Source organism: Rhinopithecus roxellana, chromosome 4 (assembly GCF_007565055.1).
Source record: "Rhinopithecus roxellana isolate Shanxi Qingling chromosome 4, ASM756505v1, whole genome shotgun sequence".
Lineage (NCBI taxonomy): Eukaryota > Metazoa > Chordata > Mammalia > Primates > Cercopithecidae > Rhinopithecus > Rhinopithecus roxellana.
Window position 1 is genome coordinate 117224389 of NC_044552.1, and position 23107 is coordinate 117247495.

General features: G+C 37.2%; 1 long non-coding RNA gene across 1 annotated transcript; it reads left to right on the forward strand.

Annotated features, from left to right (window-relative positions):
- The first annotated feature begins 10802 nt into the window (after window positions 1–10802).
- Window positions 10803–15549, forward strand: LOC115896873. Its single transcript, XR_004056781.1, has 3 exons — window positions 10803–10877; window positions 11779–11850; window positions 15494–15549. It is a non-coding gene; the product is annotated as an uncharacterized LOC115896873 (long non-coding RNA).
- Window positions 15550–23107: the final 7558 nt, after the last annotated feature.

The window sequence follows — 23107 nt, forward strand, 5'->3', positions numbered from 1 at the left end:
TAAGCGTAAAATAAAGGGACGGAGGAATATTTCCCAAGCAAATGGAAAGCAAAAAGAAGTAGGGGTTGCAATCCTAGTCTCTGATAAAACAGACTTCAGAAAAAAAAAAAAAAAAGAAAGATCAAAAAAGACGAAGAAGGGCATTACATAATGGTAAAGGGATCAACACAACAAGACCAACAAGATTTGGTCCTTTCACATAGTCTCATATTTCTTGGAGGCTTTGTTTATTCCTTTTCATCCTTTTTTCTCTAACCTTTTCTTCATGCTTTATTTCATGTGTAATTACACATTACACAATGTGTAAAGGGATCAACACAACAAATAGTTAGGATGCTAACGATCCTAAATACATATACACTCAATAGAGGAGCACCCAGGTTCATAAAGCAAGTTCTTAGAGACCTTCAAAGAAACTTAGACTCCCACACAATAATAGTGGGAGACTTTAACACCCCACTGTCAATATTAGACAGATCAATGGGACAGAAAATTAACAAGGATATTCAGGACTTAAACTCAGCTCTGGACCAAGCAGACCTAACAGACATCTGCAGAGCTCTCCACCCCAAATCAACAGAATATGCATTCTTCTCAGCACCACATTGCACTTATTCTAAAATTGACCGCATAATTGGAAGTAAAATACTCCTTAGCAAATGCAAAAAAACAGAAATCAAAGCAAAGTCTCTCAGACCACAGTGCAATCAAATTAGCACTCAGGATTAAGAAACTCACTCAAAATCGCACAACTACAGGGAAACTGAACAACCTGCTCCTGAATGACTACTGTGTAAATAACATAATTAAGGCAGAAATAAAGAAGTTCTTTGAAGCCAGTGAGAACAAAGACACAATGTACCAGAATCTCTGCGACACAGCTAAAGCAGTGTTTACAGGAAAATTTATAGCAATAAATGCTCACAGAAGAAAGCGAGAAAGATCTAAAATCGACACCCTAACATCACAATTAAAAGAACTAGAGAAGCAACAGCAAACAAATTCAAAAGCTAGCAGAAGACAAGAAATAACTAAGATCAGAGCAGAACTGAAGGAGATAGAGACACGAAAAACTCTTCAAAAAATCAATGAATCCAGGAGGTGGCTTTTTGAAAAGGTTAACAAAATAGATAGACCACTAGCCAGACTAATGAAGAAAAGAGAAGAACCAAATAGATGCAAGAAAAAATGATAAAGGGGATATCACCACTGATCCCACAGAAATATAAACTACCGTCAGAGAATACTATAAACACCTCTAAGCAAATAAACTAGAAAATCTAGAAGAAATAGAGAAATTCCTAGAACATACGCCGTCCCAAGACTAAACCAGGAAGAAGTTGAATCCCTGAATAGACCAATAATAAGTTCTGAAATTGAGGCAGCAATTAATAGCCTACCAACCAAAAACAAACAAACAAATGAACAAATGAACAACAACAACAAAAAAAACCAGGACCAGACAGATTCACAGCTGAATTCTACCAGAGGTAAAAAGAGGAACTGGTGCCATTGCTCCTGAAAGTATTCCAAACAATACAAATAACTAACTCGTTTTATGAGGCCATCATAATCCTGATACCAAAACCTTGCAGAGACACACCAAAAGAAGAAAATTTCAGGCAATATTCCTGATAAATATTGATGTGAAAATCCCCAATAAAATCCTGGCAAACTGAATCCAGCAGTACATCAAAAACTTATCCACCACAATCAAGTCAGCTTCATCCCTGGGATGCAAGCCTCTTTCAACATACACAAATCAATAAACATAGTCCATCACATAAACAGAACCAATGACAAAAATGACATGATTACCTCAATAGATGCAGAAAAAGCCTTCGACAAAATTCAACACTGCTTCATGCTAAAAACTCTCAATAAACTAGGTATTGATGGAACGTATCTCAAAATAATAACTATTTATGACAAACCCACAGCCAATATCATACTGAATGGGCAAATCCTGGAAGCATTCCCTTTGAAAACTGTTGCAAGACAAGGATGCCCTCTCTCACCACTCCTATTCAATGTAGTATTGGAAGTTCTGCCCAGGACAATCAGTCAAGAGAAAGAAATAAAGGGTATTCAAAATGGAAGAGAAGAAGTCAAATTGTCCCTGTTTGCAGATAGCATGATTGTATAATTAGAAAACCCCATTGTCTCAGCCCCAAATCCCCTTAAGCTGATAAGCAACTTCAGCAAAGTCTCAGGATCCAAAATCAATGTGCAAAAATCACAAGTATTCCTATATACCAATAACAGACAAACGGAGAACCAAACCATGAGTGATTGCTAGAAAGAGAATAAAATACCTAGGAATACAACTTACAAGGGATGTGAAGGACCTGTTCAAGGAGAACTACAAACCACTGCTCAAGAAAATAAGAGAGGACACAAACAAATGGAAAAACATTCCATGCTCATGGATAGGAAGTATCAATATCGTGAAAATGGCCATACTGCCCAAAGTAATTTATAGATTCAATGCTATCCCCATCAAGCGACCATTGACTTTCTTTACAGAATTAGAAAAAAATTAATTTAAGTTTCACACGGAACCAAAAAAATTCCCATATAGCCAAGACAATCCTAAGCAAAAAGAACAAAGCTGGAGGCATCATGCTACCTGACTTCAATCTATACTACAAGGCTACAGTAACCAAAACAGCATGATACTGGTACCAAAACAGATACATAGACCAATGGAACAGAACAGAGGCCTCAGAAATAATGCCACACATCTACAACCATCTGATCTTTGACAAGCCTGACAAAAACAAGCAATCGGGAAAGGATTACCTATTTAATAAATAGTGTTGGGAAAACTGGCTAGCCATATGCAAAACTGAAATGAGACCCCATTCTTACATCTTCTACAAAAATTAACTCAAGATGTATTAAAGACTTAAATGTAAGACCTAAAACCATATAAACCCTAGAAGAAAACCTAGGTAAAACCATTGAAGACACAGGCATGGGCAAAGACTTCATGACTAAAACACCAAAAGCAATGGCAACAAAAGCCAAAATTGACAACTGGGGTCTAATTAAACTAAAGAGCTTCTGCACAGCAAAGGAAACTATCCTCAGAGTGAACAGGCAACTTACAGAATGGGAGAAAATTTTTGCAATCCATCCACCTGACAAAGGGCTAATATCCAGAATCTACAAGGAACTTAAACAAATTTACAAGAAAAAAACAAACAGCCCCATCAAAAAATGAGCAAGGATATTAATAGACACTTCACAAAAGAAGACATTTATGCAGCCAAAAAACGTGTGAAAAAATGCTCATCATCACTGGTCATTAGAGAAGTGCAGACTAAAACCACAATGAGATACCATCTCTTGCTAGTTAGAATGGCGATCATTAAAAAGTCAGGAAACAACAGATGCTGGAGAGGATATGGAGAAATAGGACCACTTTTACACTGTTGGTGGGAGTGTAAATTAGTTCAATCATTGTGGAAGACAGTGTGGTGATTCCTCAAGGATCTAGAACTACAAATACCATTTGACTCAGCCATCCCATTACTGGGGATATACCCAAAGGATTATAAATCATGCTGCTATAGAGACACATGCACACGTATGTTTATTGCAGCACTATTCACAATAGCAAAGACTTGGAAGCCACCCAAATGCCCATCATTGATAGACTGGATAAAGAAAATGTGGCACATGTACATCATGGAATATTATGTAGTCATAAAAAAGGATGAGTTCGTGTCCTTTGCAGGGACATGGATGAAGCTGGAAACCATCATTCTCAGCAAACTAACATAGGAACAGAAAACAAAACGCCACATGTTCTCACTCATAAGTGGGAGTTGAACAATGAGAACACATGGACACAGGGAAGGGAACATCATACTAGGGACCTGTCCAGGGGTAGGGAAAGAGGGTATGGATAGCATTAGGAGAAATACCTAATATAGATGATGAGTTGATGGGTGCAGCAAACCATCATGGCACATGTATACTTATGTAACAAACCTGCACGTTCTGTACATGGATCCCAGAACTTAAAGTATAATAAAACAAACAAACAAAAAACAAATATCAAAAGCACCTTTCTTCTAGATTTCTTGATAACAGCTTTTTTTAAAAAAAATAAAATGCAGGGAATTTGATTGAGGACTGAATTGAAAAGGAATTGAAGGAGATATTTTAATGTGGAAAAAAACTTTAGAGAAAAATTTATTCCTTTAAGCTTTGTTTTTTTTTTTTTTTTTTTTTTTTTTGATTGTGTATAATCTGCTCCTATGATGTTAGTGGGCATCATAGTCAACAAAATTTCCTGTGAATTCCATTCTGCCTGGCTTATGTCATCTTGGTATATCAAGAAAGCCATATCTATCAAAGGTGTTCCTGGATGAAGTATGAAATTGGACTTTGCAATTTGATGACAAAATGATGCTACATTTTAGATCATTTCAGGGGAAAAATTGGTCATTATTAGACTGGGTACAGTTTATTGTACTATTATGAATGAAAATACTAGGAATCCACTGAATTCTGATTTCTTTCACTTTTAGCCTTTATGTATTGTTTTGTATCACACATGTTCTTACCTACTGTAACTATTATGATTTTGATGAATAAAGAGATGATCTAATATTGCAAACCCAGTACAATTTAGGTATCTTACTGATGGTTAAATTGCTGACTGTTAAATGAAAGAGTCATTGAATGCTACAAAGTAATTCTGTATACAGAACAAAATTCAGCAATTTTTAAGGCATAGCTCTTGTATTGTTTTCCTGCTCTTATATAGATCATAACTTTAGAGGAAGCACTAAAACCAATGAGGGAAAATTCCCTTACAAAAAGTCTCCCACTTGTTAGAATCTGAACAAATCCTTGACTAGAGGATTCTTGCCACAGATAAATTCTAGGATCATTACTTTGGACTCACCTTTAAGGAGTGTGGAGTGAATAGCACAGGTTCTATTTTATCCTCTGTCCTCTTCCTGTTTGGAGGTTTCACATGAAGCAAATTTTAATTTCCGTGAAATGGAATCTTCCGATTTGCACATAGGATGGAGGTATATGCAGTTATTCACAAGCTGACATTTGTCTCTTTCGATGGTTCAGTAATGTTTTACTTTGACATGCCTCTATTTCTTCATGTTTTCACGTGTGCGTGTGTATGTGTATGTGTATGTGTATGTGTGTGTGTATGTGTATGTGTATGTGTATGTGTATGTGTGTGTGTGTTGAGGGGAGACTGGGTTTCTGATCTCAGAAATTCTTTGCTGGGCTTTCTTATTTTTCCCTTTATTTCAGTTTCACATGGTTTATGAATCCTTTACTCACATGTTTTCTTTACATTCTACTTTCTTTTTGAAGTAGAATATCAACAAAAAGCATTCAAAAGAATTACTAATAAAAGACATTATAAAATAGTTTTAAAAATTCAATCCAGTATGTGGTTTGCAGACAAAATGAGAATCTGATTTATATTCTCCTTAAAAGAATGAACTACTTTTGAATTTGACAGTAGCAGAGCAAAACCATGATAAGATAGAGAGAAAAAAATTAAAGGGAATTTTTCATTACTTCCAGTTTTCTTGTCCTTGATCCAGCCTTCCAGAACAAATGTAATGCAATATTATCTTTTTGGTGTGGTCATGTTTCTTCCTAATTGAAATCTACAATTGTATTATGGTTGCATTTAGATAGATTTAATCAAATCCTACTCTGCTTTCAACATTGAAATCCAAGTTTATATCTCAAACCCATTATGTACTGTATGAGAGTCCAGCCACTAAATAGATGGATTATAGTGATCATGACACTTTTCTTTTTAAACACAGAATATCAGGTCTTCTATTGTTGATGCTTCTTGCAGATAATTGGGAAACCGGGTTGCTATTTGGTCCAGTGGGTAATGAAAGGCAAGGTGACTTATCCTCCACAGACTTGCAGGTTTCCAAGTATTTGTTGGACTGTAGCCACCGGAGGTAGAATATTTAACACATTTTTTCCTAAATGGAACATTTTCTATCAAATGAGCTAAATTACCTCTAATATCTTCATGACTATTTTATTCCATTCCATTGTAGACTGGACAATTGTAGGTGGCTGTGGAATGACTTTGCCCTTTTGTCAGTAGATGAATGAAAATTAGACCAGACTAAAGAGACATGCTAGTGGGTGTAAACATTCAAAAACAAAAATTGCTTAACAAGAATCAAAGGTAGTAACGATTTTCAAAAGCTGCAATTCAGCAAGAGACATTTGAAGTCTGGAAAGGATGCACTGGTCATATAGTAATGGAAAGTGTAGAAAACTTCAACATATTCATGGTTGGATTTTTCTTCTTTGTGAATAATGGATAGTGTTAGCAAAGTATTCTTTCTTGTGTAATGAAAATAACAATTGTCTTCTTCCAATTTTTATAAAATTTCTGATAGTAGCCAAATAACTAGCTATTTATGCCTCATCCTTCACCATGTAGTTTTAATCCCTGGACACAAAAGTATGGTTTACCCAAAGGTGTATGGACAGGAAGAGATTCATATAGTATAGAGACACAGAAAGCCTGTAGATTAGGCTCTAGGTTTTGCATGCACCATCTTGTCTCTATTCTCTTGAAGATGTGCATGGTTTATCAGGGTTCAGCAGGTGGAACCTCATGAGCACCTGGGTGTGGAGCCAGAAGATAAGATGTTCTCAACACTCATAAATTTCCATTCTGCTCTGAGTGAGGGATGATTCCACATTAAAACGACAGTAGTATATTGCCTGTGATAGACATTTGGTTTAGAAATATTAATTATAATGAGAATTATTTATTTCTGCTCTGAATTATTTTTACTTTTTTGCTTGATAGTATTTGTTTTATACAAAATAGGTACATACTCTGTTTATATTACATGATTTTAAAGTGACATTTAGAATGCATATCCAAGTTCTATTTTAGCAGGCTTTCATGATCACTGTTGTGGTTATAGTTATGAAATTGTAGCCTCTAGGTGGCAGCATTTCAAGTCTTTAAAATACATATTTTCAAGTATACCAAAAATGAGGTGTTTCTGAATGTGGCTAGTGATATTGTAGGGGAAGTGTGGTAAGAAGGCCTAATTTGCTGAGAAAAATCAAGGACTGGTTGAATTTTCAGGACACATTTGTCATCAATAAAAATGAAATTGGCAGGAAACCAACTGACTGCCCACAAATAAAAGAAGTTTGTGTTTTTGTTCACAGCTGGGCTTTCCAAGGATTGACAGTGTGAATCTCCATACACCATACTCTCTAGAGTGCTGGTGGAAAGAAAACCTCCTTCAGTCATTTTTCTCAGAGTGTGTGAGTTCAAAGAGAATTCTCTGCTGCAGTCGTCTGTGTGGCTTCCTAAACAGGGACATGGCCCTGGGCTGCATGCCCAGAGCAATATCAGATTGGCTGTCTGTCATTATAAGAAACATTTATTAACTGCTTATTATATGTCAGCTACAGTCTACTTACTTTACATAAACTTATGGATTCATTCTTCATGATAATCTTAACAAGTAGCCACTGCTATTCTCCATTTTGCAGATGAAATACTGAGGCTCAGAGACTTTGCCCAAGGTAACACAACTGGCAAGTGGCAGCACTGGATTTGAACTCAGCCAGACTTACTCCACAGATTTTTTCTTATCTACCATGCTAGACTGTAGAGTCCAAGCTAGGGAAAAGGCCTAGATAGAGAGAGCAAAGTACAGCAGCAGGTATAGTGTGGCTTTCTTGGGCTTAGGGGAGAAATGTCTTTATGTTCAAGGTTTTACAAAGAATTCTTCTGAAGACTTTGAGTCTACTTTCCGACCTGGCGTTTCAATTCAACTTAGCACACATTAATCGAGTGCCTCTTATGATCTAGAAATCATGCAAGGCATGAAGCACAGAAAGACAGGTAAGGTACAGATAAAACTTTACCCTAAATCTTAGAAAGATGCTCTTTATTTTACAAATGTCCTTAGATGACAATTCTTTGTCAACATTCTTGAAGCAGCAGAATGACACAGTGAAAATGCAAAGCTCCAAATGCATGCTTGTTCTGTACTGGAGGTTAGACTTCCTTTTTGATCCCCTCTTAAGTCATTCAGTGAATTACAACAGAAGCCAATATCAGATGAATCAGATGCATAGTGTCTTCTCTGGCTGTCTGCAGCAGGCTAGGTTTGCTGGCAACTGCTTATTACCCTGCTGGCTTAGTGATGAGCTTCTCAGACCACAAATATGCAATAACTTTAACGAAAGAAAAATGTAAACTTTCTTCTTCCACTCCTCTATTTTAGATTATTTTTGACTCCTGACCTGTTCTCTAAAATAGCAAACACCATATAGAAAAAGCTATCAGCTGATAAATAGTTATGCAAAAAAAGACATAGCAAAACTGTATCCCTAGCAAAGAAGGCATCATCTGAAATGATATTTACTATCAAATTTCCTAAATTACATGTAACAAATAAATGAAAACCTCATACCTTAACTGTTTAGCAGGAATTGTAACTTGATTCTATGACCATTTTCTACTAGCAACTAGGAGCAATTGATTAGGGAGCTCAGAAATTAGAAATGTGAAAAGAATATACTTGCGCTTAAACAATTTGTTCATAAAATGGACTTTAAAAAACTTATTATTTCCATGTCTCTAAAACCCATAGCTAAATAGTAACCTTTCTGGAAGAGATTGCTTGGGGCCATGCCATTGGGGGAAACCCAAGCACTTCATAATAATAATAACCATTGAACTAATATTCAATCAAGCTGTATACTAAGCTCATGCACCATCTCATTCAATCCTGCTAAACATTTATTTTACAAAGAAGGAACTCAGGCTCAGAAACGTTACCTTTCCAAGGTCACATAGCTGGTTGTGATAGAATAGAGTCACCAACCTGGGAGGCTTGTCTAACAAACCTATGCTCATGCCTACCTTCCCATCTCTCTGACAAAATCATTTTACATTTACTCATTGACTGTACTTAGTGCCCATTCATTCAGTATATTGGAACGATAAGCCTTTACTGACTTCCTGAATTTTTGTGGATTTATTGTGGGAAATAAGTTTATTTCCCAATTATATACTTTCACTGCTCCAGATACTTTTTTCTTTCATGACTTGTCATGTTGTCATTTTGCAATCATTTGTGTGGTGATTTCATTAGTGTCAGTATTAGCTATTTATTGGTACAGCAAATTACTCCAAAACTTTGTGGCTTAAAGCAATAATAACGACTTATTTTCTCTCGTGGCTTCTATGGGTCAGGAATTCAGACAGGGCATGCAGGGATGCCTTGCTTCTACTCCATGATGACTGAATCCTCAGCTGGGACTGGAATCATCTAGAGACTTGCTCACACAAGTGTCTGACAGTTGATGCTGCCTGTCAGCTAGGTGTCTAGCAGAGGCTTTGGTTGGAACATCTATACATAGCCTCAGCATCTGTCCTGGGCTTTCTCACATAATGGCTGTCTCCAAGGGCAGGTACCCAAGACAGAGGTGGAGCACTAATGAGGAAACTGCATTACCTTGTTTGTGAAAGGGAGGAATGGGATAATTTTATTGAGGTATAATTTACATACCATATAATTCACTTACTTTAAGTATAACATACAATTCAATGTTCCCACTTGTGCCAGATATGATTTTATTTATGCAATTTTGGTAAGCTGGTGCACACATTTCTTGCAGTTATTTTCTTTCCTGTTGGAAGGGCTGTTGACTCATCTGTAGATTTTCTATTGCATGGTTTTCATATTTTTTAATCTTTCATTTGTGGTTTCTCAGTCTTCACTCTGTCTTGTCTTAACACAGAGATTCTGCATTTTGCTTGCTCTTGGGTGCTTACTTTTATCCATGGCCGTGTCTTGGCCTCTGGCTTTTGGGTATTTTTCTGGTTTTAATACCTGCCCCACATTGAAACTACCATTCTTATTTGGTCTCTGGCTTCTGATCATTTTTGGGTATAGCACATCCCCTTCATTGTTTGGCACTCTAGACTCTAGCCTTTTTTCCTTTCACTCTTTGCTTTCATTCCTGCCTCCATTATAGCTCAAGGTCTTAGAGTTTGTTCTTAAGTGGTATAAACATGGTAGAGTATACAGGAAGATAAAAGCATAGATATTTTTCAAGGTTTATACCATTGGCATTCATGTAAATGGACACATAATTAAATAAATATCTACTCATGTTAGGATTAATGATAAAATGAAGATAATTGGGTATTCTTGAGGTACTCCATAAGTCACTTTGACATCTCTGACGATGGGATAGCTTATTTGAAATGGGATCCTTGATTGGAGAAAAAGTATTTTGGGTTCCTGGGCACCATTCTCCTACACACACATATTCTGTATGTTTGTCAAGAACTTTCTTTACACATGTGAGTAACCCAAAAGTAGTCATGCAAAATAACTGATAAATGTGGCTTCTGTTGTTGCAGGGCAAGGAATTTCAGCTGTAGACACTATTGACTCATTGCTCTAAACAATTCCTCCCACTTCATTGCAAACAAAAGGCTGAATTCTGATTTTGTTCAGGTATATGACTGAAATGGGAGCAGGAAAGGTGGAGTTAATCTCACACTCCCTAGCTCTAGGGAATAAACAATGAAGTGAAAGCCTACACTCCTCCTTTACCCCTTGGGAAGTGTGGTATGGTGGCATGAGCTTGGAGGCGCTGCAGCTATTTTGTGACCATGAGGGGAGAACAAATGAAGTAGCAGGGATGCCAACCTAGAGCTCTGACTTTTTTTTTTTCTTTTGAGAAGAAACTTTGCTTTTTTTCTCCGCCTGATCTCAAACTCTTGGGCTCAAGCAATCCTCCTGCCTCAGCCTCCTGAGCAGCTAAAGTAATCAACTCTGAAACTTCTCCAAGGAGTCTTGGTAAGTGAGACACTAAAGTGTTATTAGCATTTAAGCCACTTTCACATGTTTTGTTACTTGAAGTAGAAGTGCTCCTAAATGACACAATTCCTAACTGTGAAAAGAACAAAACATATTTATCCCTGTTGGCAACAGAATAAACGTATACAACTACTTGCTCTCATTAACAATCTTGCTATATGCTGTGCATTATTCCTAAGATTATTATAATTTATAATTTTTCCTTTGGAAATTCAGAGCTCATAATAGCGTTTGACACTTCTAGACACTTGAGGCCATGATGACTGTGTGTTAAAGAAATATTAAATTAAGATTATACATGAAAATGGTTTACCCAAGTTTTAGAATGTATGCTTTCATATATTAAAGGAGATAGGGAGAAAACTCTGAAGATATGAGGAGAGGATTTAGGAAACAGAAATGTTTGGAATTGGAAACTGTAACATATCTCTATGGGAGGAGCACAGACTGCTAGGCTAGGGATCATTTCGTACTGCCCAATTGTGTGCAGGACTCCCACTGGAATCAATCAGAGTCATACCCAAAAATCGATGGCAGATCTTGCCCTGAAACTGTAAATGAGGAAAGCTGAAAAATCCGAGCTATTTCTTGATATATGTCTAGGAATGCAGCAGGCTTTGGGGAGGTCAGATGCTTGATGGAAATGAATGTGCTTGAAACTCTAATATTGCTGGATAAATTAACAAGAAAGCAAGAATCCTATTCATTGTCTTTCTTTAAACTTGGAATGATTTTTTTAAAAAGGCCTCCAGCACTGCAATTATTATTTTTTCCAGATGGTTGAGTATTTTAATGAATAATACTCAGTCTTTGAAGAAATCGTATGAAATTAGACTTTTTTCTTTCCAATAGTCTCAGAAAAAAATTTCTTTTCTTTCAGGCCTAAACTAAACCTGTGCACCAGAGGCTAAATTCTGTGCATGCTCATTTCTGGAACAGAAATGTTACGTGAGTAAGTGCTGTACCAGCCACTTTATGGGGAGTCTCCTTGACTACTAGAAATAATATAAAGAAGGCAAGGCAGAACATCTGACAATGTTAAGTGTCAAAAATCCATTTTCAAAGCCTTTTGTCATGGGGATTCAAGGGAATAAATAAAAACGTCCTTCTAAGTCCTGGTATGATTCTTTTTTTCTTTTTTTTTTTTTTTTCTATACGTTAAGCAGAAGTTGTGATTTATGAAGGAGAAGCAGACTTTAATCAACTAGATAAACTAAACAGAATCTTGCTCAAAGTCAGTGTTTATTAGAAGTTTGTCTTATCGGTTATAACTGGAGAGGGAATTTTTAAAAATTTTGCTTTTAATCTTTAGTCTGAACCAGGCCAACTCTGTAATTTATAATTGCATCATTTAGGGGATAAGTGGTTACTGTATTTTTGTTGTCTCTTATTTGTGGGACACTTTTCATCATTTTTATTAGCATTTTATCACTCCATAGCATGTATTAAGTTAGTATGAGAAATTTACATCATACATTATTTTAGGGTCTACAATATGAGATCTAAGGCAATTCTGAGAAAAAGTAAAAGTATTAAAAATGATCTAAAGTTTTTTTGATCACATGAAAGTTATAAGAGATGCTTAGTGGATAAGAGCAGAGGTGTAGACAGTCTAATATTTGTGGATGTAGCCCTCAAGAAATTTGCAGAATATGTGACTTCTACAGTACTGTGTGGAATCTGGGACTTTAGAGATCATGTATTCAGCTCTTTCTCTTACATATGAAGAACTGGATGAGCTCAGAAAAAGTCCATTATCTTGTCCAGCACCATACTTTGGGTTAGTGAAACAGGAAGAGAGCCCACATCTTCTGACCCCTGTTCAGAACAGAAATCTTTAGACTGTCATAATATTAATCTCAAATGTCTCTAAATTTATCCAATAATCCACTGGAGGTCTATCACCTTATAATTATCTGTAGCCTTGTTTTTCAAGAACATTTGAAGGGTTTTGGGTTCAATTAAATTAACACATCAGTACACAAAATTTGCATCTGTTATTTTTGTCCTAAAACAGCCTCATTAAAATTTCCAGCTTACTTCTGGTTTCAGTGTTTTGGGATTTAGTAAATTATTGTGCAATATATTTATACTCTTTTTAATATCGCTTCTCTCAGTTTCAATGTGTTTATCAGAAAATGTTGCTATAATTGATCTCTAAGGTCCAACCCTAGAATTCTATTAATCTATATACAATTTCTATTTACTCTGTGGTTAAACTCTCCCTGGTATTAGTATGTTATTGTATTTCTTTCTTTCACTGGGGGACAAAAGCTTTCTTTGTGTTTACTAACATAATTTTAGACATGAATGGCTAGAAATATTTTTGGCAAGCTTCTGCTTCATCCCTGAGTTAAACTGGGGTTTAAGACTGACCAGGAGAGTAACACAACTATAGTCTTTTAGAATACCAAGAAGTCTGGATTAAAAGTAAGTTCCCTGAGCTAGCCGCTGTCTTTCATGTTCCTTAGTGCAGGTCTCTTTCTGATCTCCCTGTCCTTGGATTCTCAAGTGCTAGAGATGCAGAACCATTGCTCATTCTACCTTCTCCCACACCCAATCCCCCACCTACCTGCCTGTACTTACTGAACTGCCCTAGGGCATGTAAGCTATGGCCTCATTCTCCAAAGTTCCTAGGGCCTTAAAGTCCTCTGTTGTCCAGAGCTCCTAGACGTGTCATTCTAGTGGTACAGGTACCAGATAGATGCTCAAAGACTTCTCAGGTTGTGGTCTTGGGCCTGCACTGATGGGCGATGAACATAAATTATATCAACTGTAGGGCGTGCAGTGGGAGTCAGTGCTGCAGGAACTGTGGGCCCTGGTTTTTCTAATGTGTCAGTGTCAGTGTGAGGGTGACTATACTAATGATGAGGGTGAAGAGAACCAAATAGTAAACACTACTGGGGAAAACTTGAAATCTGTGCTGATGAATATAAAACAAGGAGGGGAAAATCAAGGTTTAATTTGGCTATGCAAAAAATACCAATTACTTTTGTGACCTAATTTTAACTTAGGTTTATTTGTTGAGCAGCAAACTAATAATTGTGTATATAGCTAAATATGTCACATAAATTCTACTGTAAGTTTTATTGATTCCATTAATCAATTTTACTCTTGTATGCTCATTCCCTAACTCGTGCAATGGGATTGTTTCAGATCTTAACAAAAAGTTAAATTACATCCTAAGTTAATGGTGAACTTAAAGGATTTGTGTGAATGTTAATGAATGCCCACCTAGGAACTGTCAGGTACATACAGGTAGATCTTGTGAAGCATTTTGGAATGGGGGACTTAAATCAAACATTATTCTTTGAAGAATTTTTTTAATAATAACATTTCTTGTTTGTTCCTACGTGTTCATTGATAAAGTAATGAAGAAAAGAGTAGTTCTTTATGCATAATTGTAAGATAGAAAGATAAGCAACAGTAACATTCTGGTGTAAAATTATGATTCTTTACACACACACACACTTTTGGGGGGAGCAAAATTGCTCTCAACATTCTACTTCCTTTGTTTTTACTTTAAGTATTAGCTTTTCTGGGTTAATGAGGGTATTGCCATAACTAATTTCATTCATCCCCAGTTCTATGAATCCTTATTTCATTTTCACTTATTTTTGTACACCAATATAAAAATTATTTTTAATTCACTATTTCATACCTAACAATGTTTTCTGAAAATTTTCATGTTATTAAATATTACTCAATATTATTTAATGGCTTTGTATTATTCTATTCTATGTTGATATATATATCATAATATTTCTCCAATCCTTTTTTAAACATTAAAGGCTACTTTAAAATTTTTCCATTGCTATATTTTATGCTGTTATTGTCCTTGTACATAAACTCTTTCACACATGTCTGATGATTCGTGTAGAATAAATTCCTAAGTGTGTAATTTATAGGTCAAACAGCTTCCCAAATTTAAGTTTTTATAAATACAATGAAAATGACCTCCAGAAATGATGTACCAGTTTATATACTTCTAAATTTTAGTTTAGCACATTATTAAATATTTATTAATCAAGTTTAATATGATAGCACATTGTTTTAATTTGCATTCCTTCCTTTAATAATGTTTTCATATACTTATTAATCACTTGTACTCTTTTGTACATTTTTGTGATTATTAATCTTTTTTATTCATTCCTTTACATATTAACTTTTATTGTAAATATTACAAATTTATTTTCTTTTGTTCCTTAATACACTAGCTATGTAATCTTGGGACAGTTATTTACCTTGTCTGTATCTCAGTGTCTTTAAAGTAGGACTGAATAATCTAGAGCACTTCTTAGGTTAATGTGTTCTGAATCTAAAAAGTGGCTGATTTGGGAACTGAGTGGGAGTGTAAGTTTTTATTGGGCTGACCACCCTCAGTTTCCAGCTCTTCCATTGCTACCTTTTTATCTGATTGTAGACATTAAGCAGCGCCATTGTTAGTCGCTTGTCTGTTTTTCTCCTCAAGGTACAAAGCTCTCTTAACAAATCCCTGAAAGTCAAAGCTTCTAGATTACCCTCTGACCTTGCCTGTAGTTAAAGTGTTTCTGGTGGCTTAGTATCACTACCTGAACTGTTATCTTTTGTTACAGGGTCCTCTCTTCCCCTACAGATATGAACGAACCCAGATCTATGACTACCTCTCCCATAACCAGCGCTGGCCTGCAAAGGCAGCCACTACAGAGCTTCTTAGTGATGTATCAGCGCATTCCTGATGGACAATGTGTTACTTGGTGTTCCATTCTCCCAGTGAAACATAATTCTGTGGTCAGTATTCTGATCTTCCACATCTTGTCTATCATACCCACTTCTCTCAGCCTCTTTCTTCTTTCCTCTACCACCTGTCAGGTGACTCTGACATTTCTACCTCACTCAGCATGGGCTGTCACTTTCCTCAGATTTCCAAGAGCCACTCTGGCAACAAATGTACCCACTCCATGAGGTTCCTGTCAGGTGGTTAAATCTTATGCCTGGAGGAAGTGATCCAAGTCAATACATCTTTGTTTATGCAGTTGTATATACCAGCCTTCTTGAACAAGTCCCCTGTAAATGCAATACCAGAGGCACTCTCCTGTCTCTCACTGGTAAGAGATAGATATTTCTTGTAGCTTCTTTGGTTTATAGCATACTTCCTCCCTTATCAGGCTTAACATATACCCATGGAGGTTATGTTCAGATTTATTCTAGTTATAAAGCTGCTGTCCAGGAGAGAAAGTAAGGACATCTCCCAAGAGGAATACCTGTTTTTTTGCAGGGGTGGAGCCTCTACAGCATCTCCAGCGAAAGGGTTCAGGTTTGTGTTTCATGGTTTTCTACCCAGGGCCCTGATCCTAGGGCAACACATCTTCCTCAACTGAGTATTGAATCATCTGTAGGTCTCTGTGATTTAACTTTCCAGATTTGCAATCCGCTGCTCACTAATGTCTTGTCTTCCATTTTGTAAGCTATTAAACAGGCTAATGGCTTTCACACTTAGCCTTTAACTTCACGACAGCCCTCAGTTTCTTGTTATTCTTTTGTAGTTTATTCCTTTGTAGCAGGAACCTCCAACCTCTGTCGTCTTTACAGACATTGCTGCCCTTTATCTTCTCAAGGTCTTCCCAAGGTACCGTTGGTGACCTTTAGCAATTCAGCGTCCTGATGCCAAGGGCTATCCTGACTCATATACCGCACAGGATGGCACCCTTTTAATGAGGCTGTGGCAGGATGGCACCCTTTTAATGAGGCAGTGAGTAAGCTAGTTCCCACACCCCGTCAAACTGCTTTTCTTGGACCACAAGTGGCAGGCACCATTTGTGTTTGTTTAGATGCTCAAGAGGCAGGCACCAAGAAAGAACTAGACATGTATTAGTTTCATTTGGCTGCTCTAACAAATGACCATAAATTTAGTAGTTTTAAACAGCACATTTATTTTAGTTCTGGAGGACAGAACTAAAATCAGTTTCTGTCTGAAATTAGTTTCACTAGTCAAGATAAAGGTGTCAGAAAAGAAGCACTCCCTCCAAAAGCTTTAGGGGAGAATCTTTTCCTTGTCTTTTCCAGCTTCTGCCAGTTGCTGGTGTGCCTTTGTATCACCAGAGTCTTGAAATCTCTCTCTCTCTCTCTGTCTCTGCTAGTCCTCACTGTTAACCAAAAATAGAATTCTAAGACCCACAACCATCTGAATGGATCCCTCCTCTCGGCCAAGGGCATTCCAAAGCTAACCTGAAAAACTAGCTTAAGCCATGATGGGAAAGGGCAGTGGAACAGCCCTCATTATACCCTCCTCCCTTTCGGAATTCAGAGCCAACTAGCCAGCATTAACATTAAAATAGAGACCTCAAGACTGATAGAACAGATTCTTTAAATCTGATAAGAAACATTTACAATCTATTCTCTCTGAAGCTTGTTATCTGGAGACTTTATCTCTATGATAACAATCTTGGTCTTCACAACCCCTCACAGTAACCCATACATTTCTTTCTTTTGATTCCAGGTCTTTAGATAATAGCTCAACAATGGCCAATCAGAAAATATTTGAATCTACCCATGACCTGGAAACCACCCACTCCCTCTTCCAGTTGTCCCACCTTTCTAAACCAAACCAATGTACATCTTACATGTATAGATTGACATCTTATGTCTCTCTAAAATGTATAAAACCAAGTTGTTGCTTGAACATGTTAGGCACATGTTCCCAAGATTTCCTGAGGGGTGTGTCACAGGGCATTTGTCACTCATATTTGGCCTAGAATATCTCTTCAAATATTTTACAGAGTTTGAGTCATTTTGTGGGCATCACATTGCCTTCTCCTTTGTTTATATTTATGTCAAACTTCCCTCTGCCTCTCTCTTATAAGGGTAGTTGTGCTAACTGCCCTTTAGGGCCTGGCCAGATAATTCAGGATAATCTCCTCATCTCAGGATCCTCAACTAATCACATATGCAGAGATCCTTTTCCCAAATAAAATACATTAACAAGTTCTAAGAATTATGACCTGATATCTTTGTGGGCCTACCACAACATGCAAGGGATTTATTGGGGAAAATAGCCCTGAAAACAAGGGAGAGAACCAGAGAAGATGGAAAAAGCCTTCAATGCAGTTCTGACATCTCTGAAATGGAGTGACAAGGAAGGGGTAATGTATATAAGGAGCTTCAGACTGTAACAGAATTTCTGAAAAGTTTTGTCCAGTCTGATGAAAAGTCCTTGAGCCACAGTGTTTCATTTAAAAAGTCCCATGTCTTCAGGAATGAGCCTGCATCAGTGAGCCCACTGTGTAAAGTCATTGACTAAATGTAGCCCATTGGAAGTGTGGCCTGGGCAGGCTGTGGTGGTGGAGCCAGAAGGGCAAGAGCTTGAGCTGTCAGTCAAGCATTTACACTTCCCACAGCAGTAAAGCTGAGCAATAAATTTTCATGGCCATGACATCCATCCATGTACCTCTCCATCAGATCTTGTTGTCACCAAACTTCACATTTCTAAAGGTCACTAACCAGCTGTCCAACCCATTAGCCATTAACCAATAATTAGTTTAGATTTATACCTTTCTATTTTCCCTTTTATGCTCCATAGATTAGGCCTGAAGTTCTGCTCAGTGGATTTCCTTCCACTACTCTCTTTCCTCAAAACCCTTAAGCAGGAAGGACTATGATAAAACAGTGTTAAATTCTTGGCTGGTGACAACTACCTTGTAGAGTTATCCTTAAGCAAGACCTGTGCTTTTCCCTCCTCTATCAACCTGCTTTAAGCAACTACTTATGAGTCCATAGATGTTGACGAGGAAAGGTGTCAAGGCAATCAGGGTGTCCCATGGAGTCTGATTCACTGGCTCATGTGGTTTACTTAGACTATCTAGACCATCTTCAACCTGGTCCTGAGTGTACCATTTCAGTTAAAATGTGCAGTGCTGCTACACATCTCCAACTTTATAATTTGGCACATTAAATAAGATCCAGCTCATGATGGAAGTCCTGGTTCTGTAATTCATGGTGTAAGGGCTAGACACCTTGTGACTATGGAACCATGGATTCCCATCATGATGTCTTGTGCCTCTGTCAGACCCAGTTCCAAGTGGAGATTTGGTTTCAAATGAAGGATAGTTGTTGGAAGAAAACAGCATGTCCTTTTCCCCAAATCCTAAGAGTCTGTGTTGTGATGTTTCTATTAATCCTCCTCTCTACCAAATACACCTCAAGTATCATCCAGTCTGCTTGCTCATAAAGCCTAAATGACAAGGCCACTCACCCCACAGCTTTGTGCTCAATGTTGAGCCTTTTCTTGCCTGGGAACCCATTTAAAACTGGGTGCTTTACATATTACCTTTCACATGGATTGGGGCAGTGCATCCAAATATTGTATATATTCTCTACAAAATTTAAAAAGGTCTACCAAGCACTGTGCCTCTTTCTTCATAGTGGGATTGCCAAGTGCAGCCAAACTTTCTCTCATTTTAGAGAGGTGATCTTGACCTGCCACAGACCATCACTTCTTTAAAAACTTCTTCTATGTGCAAGTCTCTGACTTTTATGGAATTTATCTCACCTCCCTCTGGCATGCATATATCTTTCAAAAGTATCCATTTTTTGCTACTTCCTGATCACCAGGTCCAATTAGCATATTACCATCAATGTAAAGAACCAGTATGATGCTTGTAGAATATCAAGGCAATCAAAGTCCCTCTAGGATATATTAAGACTGAGACCTGGAGAGCTGACATAGCTCTGAGTTAAAAGAGTGAGGGCGAATCGTTTCTAATTTTCTTGATTTTTGTTATAGAAAAAAACATTTTTGCTGGGTCAGTGACTGCATAAAAGGTGCCAAGGGCAGTGATGATTTGCTCCAATGGTGACACCACATTTGAAATAGCAGCTGCAATGGGTGTGAAAACCTGATTCAGTTTATGATAATATATAGACATCCCTGAACATACATCTGTCTTTTGCACATCTAAATAGGGGAGCAAAAAGAGGGTATAATAGAAATCTTCACCTCTTCACCTTTCATGTCTTTGATAGTGGTATTATTCTCTGCAACATCCAGGGATGGATGTAGTATTGCTTTAAATGAGGTGAGGCTGGGGGATGGGGAAACCAGTAGAGAGCAATGAATCTGGCTTCTTACAGTAACAGCTCTGACACTGCTGATTACAGAACCAATGTGCAGAAGAAAATAACCACAGAATGGGTGTACAGTCACAGTGGATCTACTGTGGATAGACTAAAACCAAGACTCCATCTATCACCTGACCTCCACAAGACTCTACTGTTTGACAAGGGTAGCCTTTCTGGTCTTTGTGGGTCAACATCAGTTCAGAGTAGTATCTTTCAACATCTGAATATTTACTTGCCTTTTCTCAGTGTACAGTTATCCTGGTACACAGCCATGTGTTCCTTTGGAAAAGGCTTGGAAGAAGAGTCTTAGTAAACATCTGTGGCCATGTGCAGGGTCTTCTTCAAGTTCTCCAATTAAGGGATTGGGGGATCTGAGAGCTAGAAATGGCTAAATGGTCTTGTAATCCCATTCCAGTGACTCATATCAAGTTTTTGCCACTATACTTAGAATTTTTTCACAGATACATGTCAAACAGTATTTTGATAGCTGCCCATTTATTTTATTCCTAGGGATCTTCATACTCAATTAGCTACCACCAGAGATCCCGTTAGGTTTAAAATACTTTGATTACTGCTCCGCCCCATTGGCTTATTATGGTAATTGCACACAGCTTGTCTCTGATGATTAAAGACTGCCACCTGGTTTCTATCCATCTGGAAATGAAACCAGGGAGCCTAATTTTATGAAGGCATCTGCAACCATCATCTCTAGCCTAAAAAGAACGGCACCATCAAGCTTTTTAAGAATGTTGCAGGCTGGGTGCAGTGGCTCATGCCTGTAATCTCAGGACTTTGGGTGGCTGAGGCAGGTGGATCACTTGAGGTTAGGAGTTGGAGACCAGCCTGGACAACGTGGTGAAACCCTGTCTCTAATAAAAATACCAAAATTAGCCGGGTGTTGTGGCATGTGGCTGTAATCCCAGCTTCTTGGGAGGCTGTCACTTGAACCCAGGAAGCAGAGTTTGCAGTTAGCTGAGATCACCCCACTGTACTCCAGCCTGGGCGACAGAGTGACTGCATCTCAAAAAAAAAAAAAAAAAAAAAAAAATTAGAATGTTGGTCTTCTCCACCCTGGTGCATTTCCTAATATCTTGGTCAAGGAGATGTCCTCCTGGTTACCAAGAGGAATGGCTAGAGTTGGCTAAGCAGATCGCCCATAGTAGTTTCATTTCAACATTATCTCCCTAAACCTCCACACTCACTCTGTCCTCTGTAGAATGCCAATTTCTGGCATCTATCTTTATCCTCTCTTTGTGTCAGCCACTATTAAGTCCATAATTTAAATTGTATCCATCATTTCATTGTATTTTGTATTTGGAAACTTTTATGATTACATATATTTATAAATTGATTTAATATATTTAAACTTTTATGATTATATGTTTATATATTAACTTAATAATATATAAATATATAATATTTTATGTATAATTAAACATGTTCATATTTATATTTTAAGACAGGGGGTCTCACTATTTTTCCCAGTCTGGTCTTGAACTGCTGGCCTCAAGGGATCCTCCCACCTCCGCCTCCCAAGTAGCTGGGATTACAGGCATAAACCACTGTACCCAGATCTTTTCTGGTTATATATTCTGCTGTGGTACAAGAAATGCATTATTTCTATGATTTAAGGTTAATGTTTATATTATTCTGAATGCCATCTACAGCTCATTATTTTATATTCCCCCTGACTATAATAAAGGTCTTATTATGCTTTATCTGTTAAATATTCATTGCCATATTTTTAGTATTGTTTAAAGTTTTTGAGTATAACCTCCTATTATCAACTCACAAATAAATTTTTATCTTAGTTTCTTTCATGTTTTTATAAGCTTCTTTGATTCTGCTCTGCATTCTAGTGAGTTTCTCAGTGTTGTCAGCCTACTTATTATTATTTCAACTATGTAAACTACTTTATTCCTCATTGCATATTTCACTCCAATTACTGTATTTTATATTTACAGTATCTTGAAATTTACATGTTCTTATTTTGTTTTTGTTTACTACTACTCAGTTTTCTGTTTTCTTCTGCTTTTAATTGAAGTGATGCCTTCATTGATCCCGTTGAATATTTGCAATGTATTTTAAAGTCTTTGTTAAACTATTTTATGGGATAAATTTCACCTGAAGTGAATTCCTATACCAGTTATTAATATTGTTGGTTGCCTCTCCCAGTGCTGGTATTTCTATTTTTTTTATTGCTGTTTAAAAAGTCACCACAAATGAAGTGGCTTAAAATGACACATATTTATTATCCTACACTTTTCATGTTTTAGAAATCCAGGAACATCTAGATCGGAATCTAACCAGCTGCAATTAAGGTGGCCAGCAGGGCTGAAGCCTCCTCTGAGACTTGGAGTTCTCTTCCAAGCTCAAGTCACTGTTAGCAGAATTTATGTCCTTGCAGCTGTAAAACTAATGTTGGCTTGTTTCTTCAAGGCCAACAGGACATAGAAGCTTTGACTTCTTTTAAAGAACTCACCTGATTAAGTCAGGCCCATCAAGGATTATCTTTCTTTTCATGATCTCAAGTCAATTGATTTAACTTAATTATATCTGCAAAGTGTTTGCACCTTTGCCATATAATGTAACTTAATCACCAAAGTGCCATTAATCATATTCGCAGGTTCTGCCTACACTCAAAAAGAGAGAATTACATAGGATACATCAACTAGGAAGTAGAAATCTTGAGTCGTCTTAGAATTCTGCCTACCACAGATGTATCATGGATTATTTTTTGGGGGAATGTGACATTAATTTTCAGTGGGAGATTTTTCTTTGCTTTGCTTTCTTTACCCATCTCTGAGAAATGGTATTGCTGCTGCCTCCACTCTGCCTCTTGATTCCTAATCCAAAACCAGGTCTTGCAATTTTTTAATGCTGATTTTCCACGATGATGTTTGGAATGCTGTAGACAGAGAAAAGTTGTGGGAGAGAGAAAGGTTGCTAGCTTTATGTCCTGATCAAGTGCTGTTCTAAGTCTTCTGCCTACCTAAATAGAACTATAATCCCAGGTAGCACTCTATAAGATTTTTTTCCTTATTTTAATGATAACATTATTTATTTATTTTCAAGCTTTCTTTCAGGATTTGCAGCCAAACCCAGACTTTGGC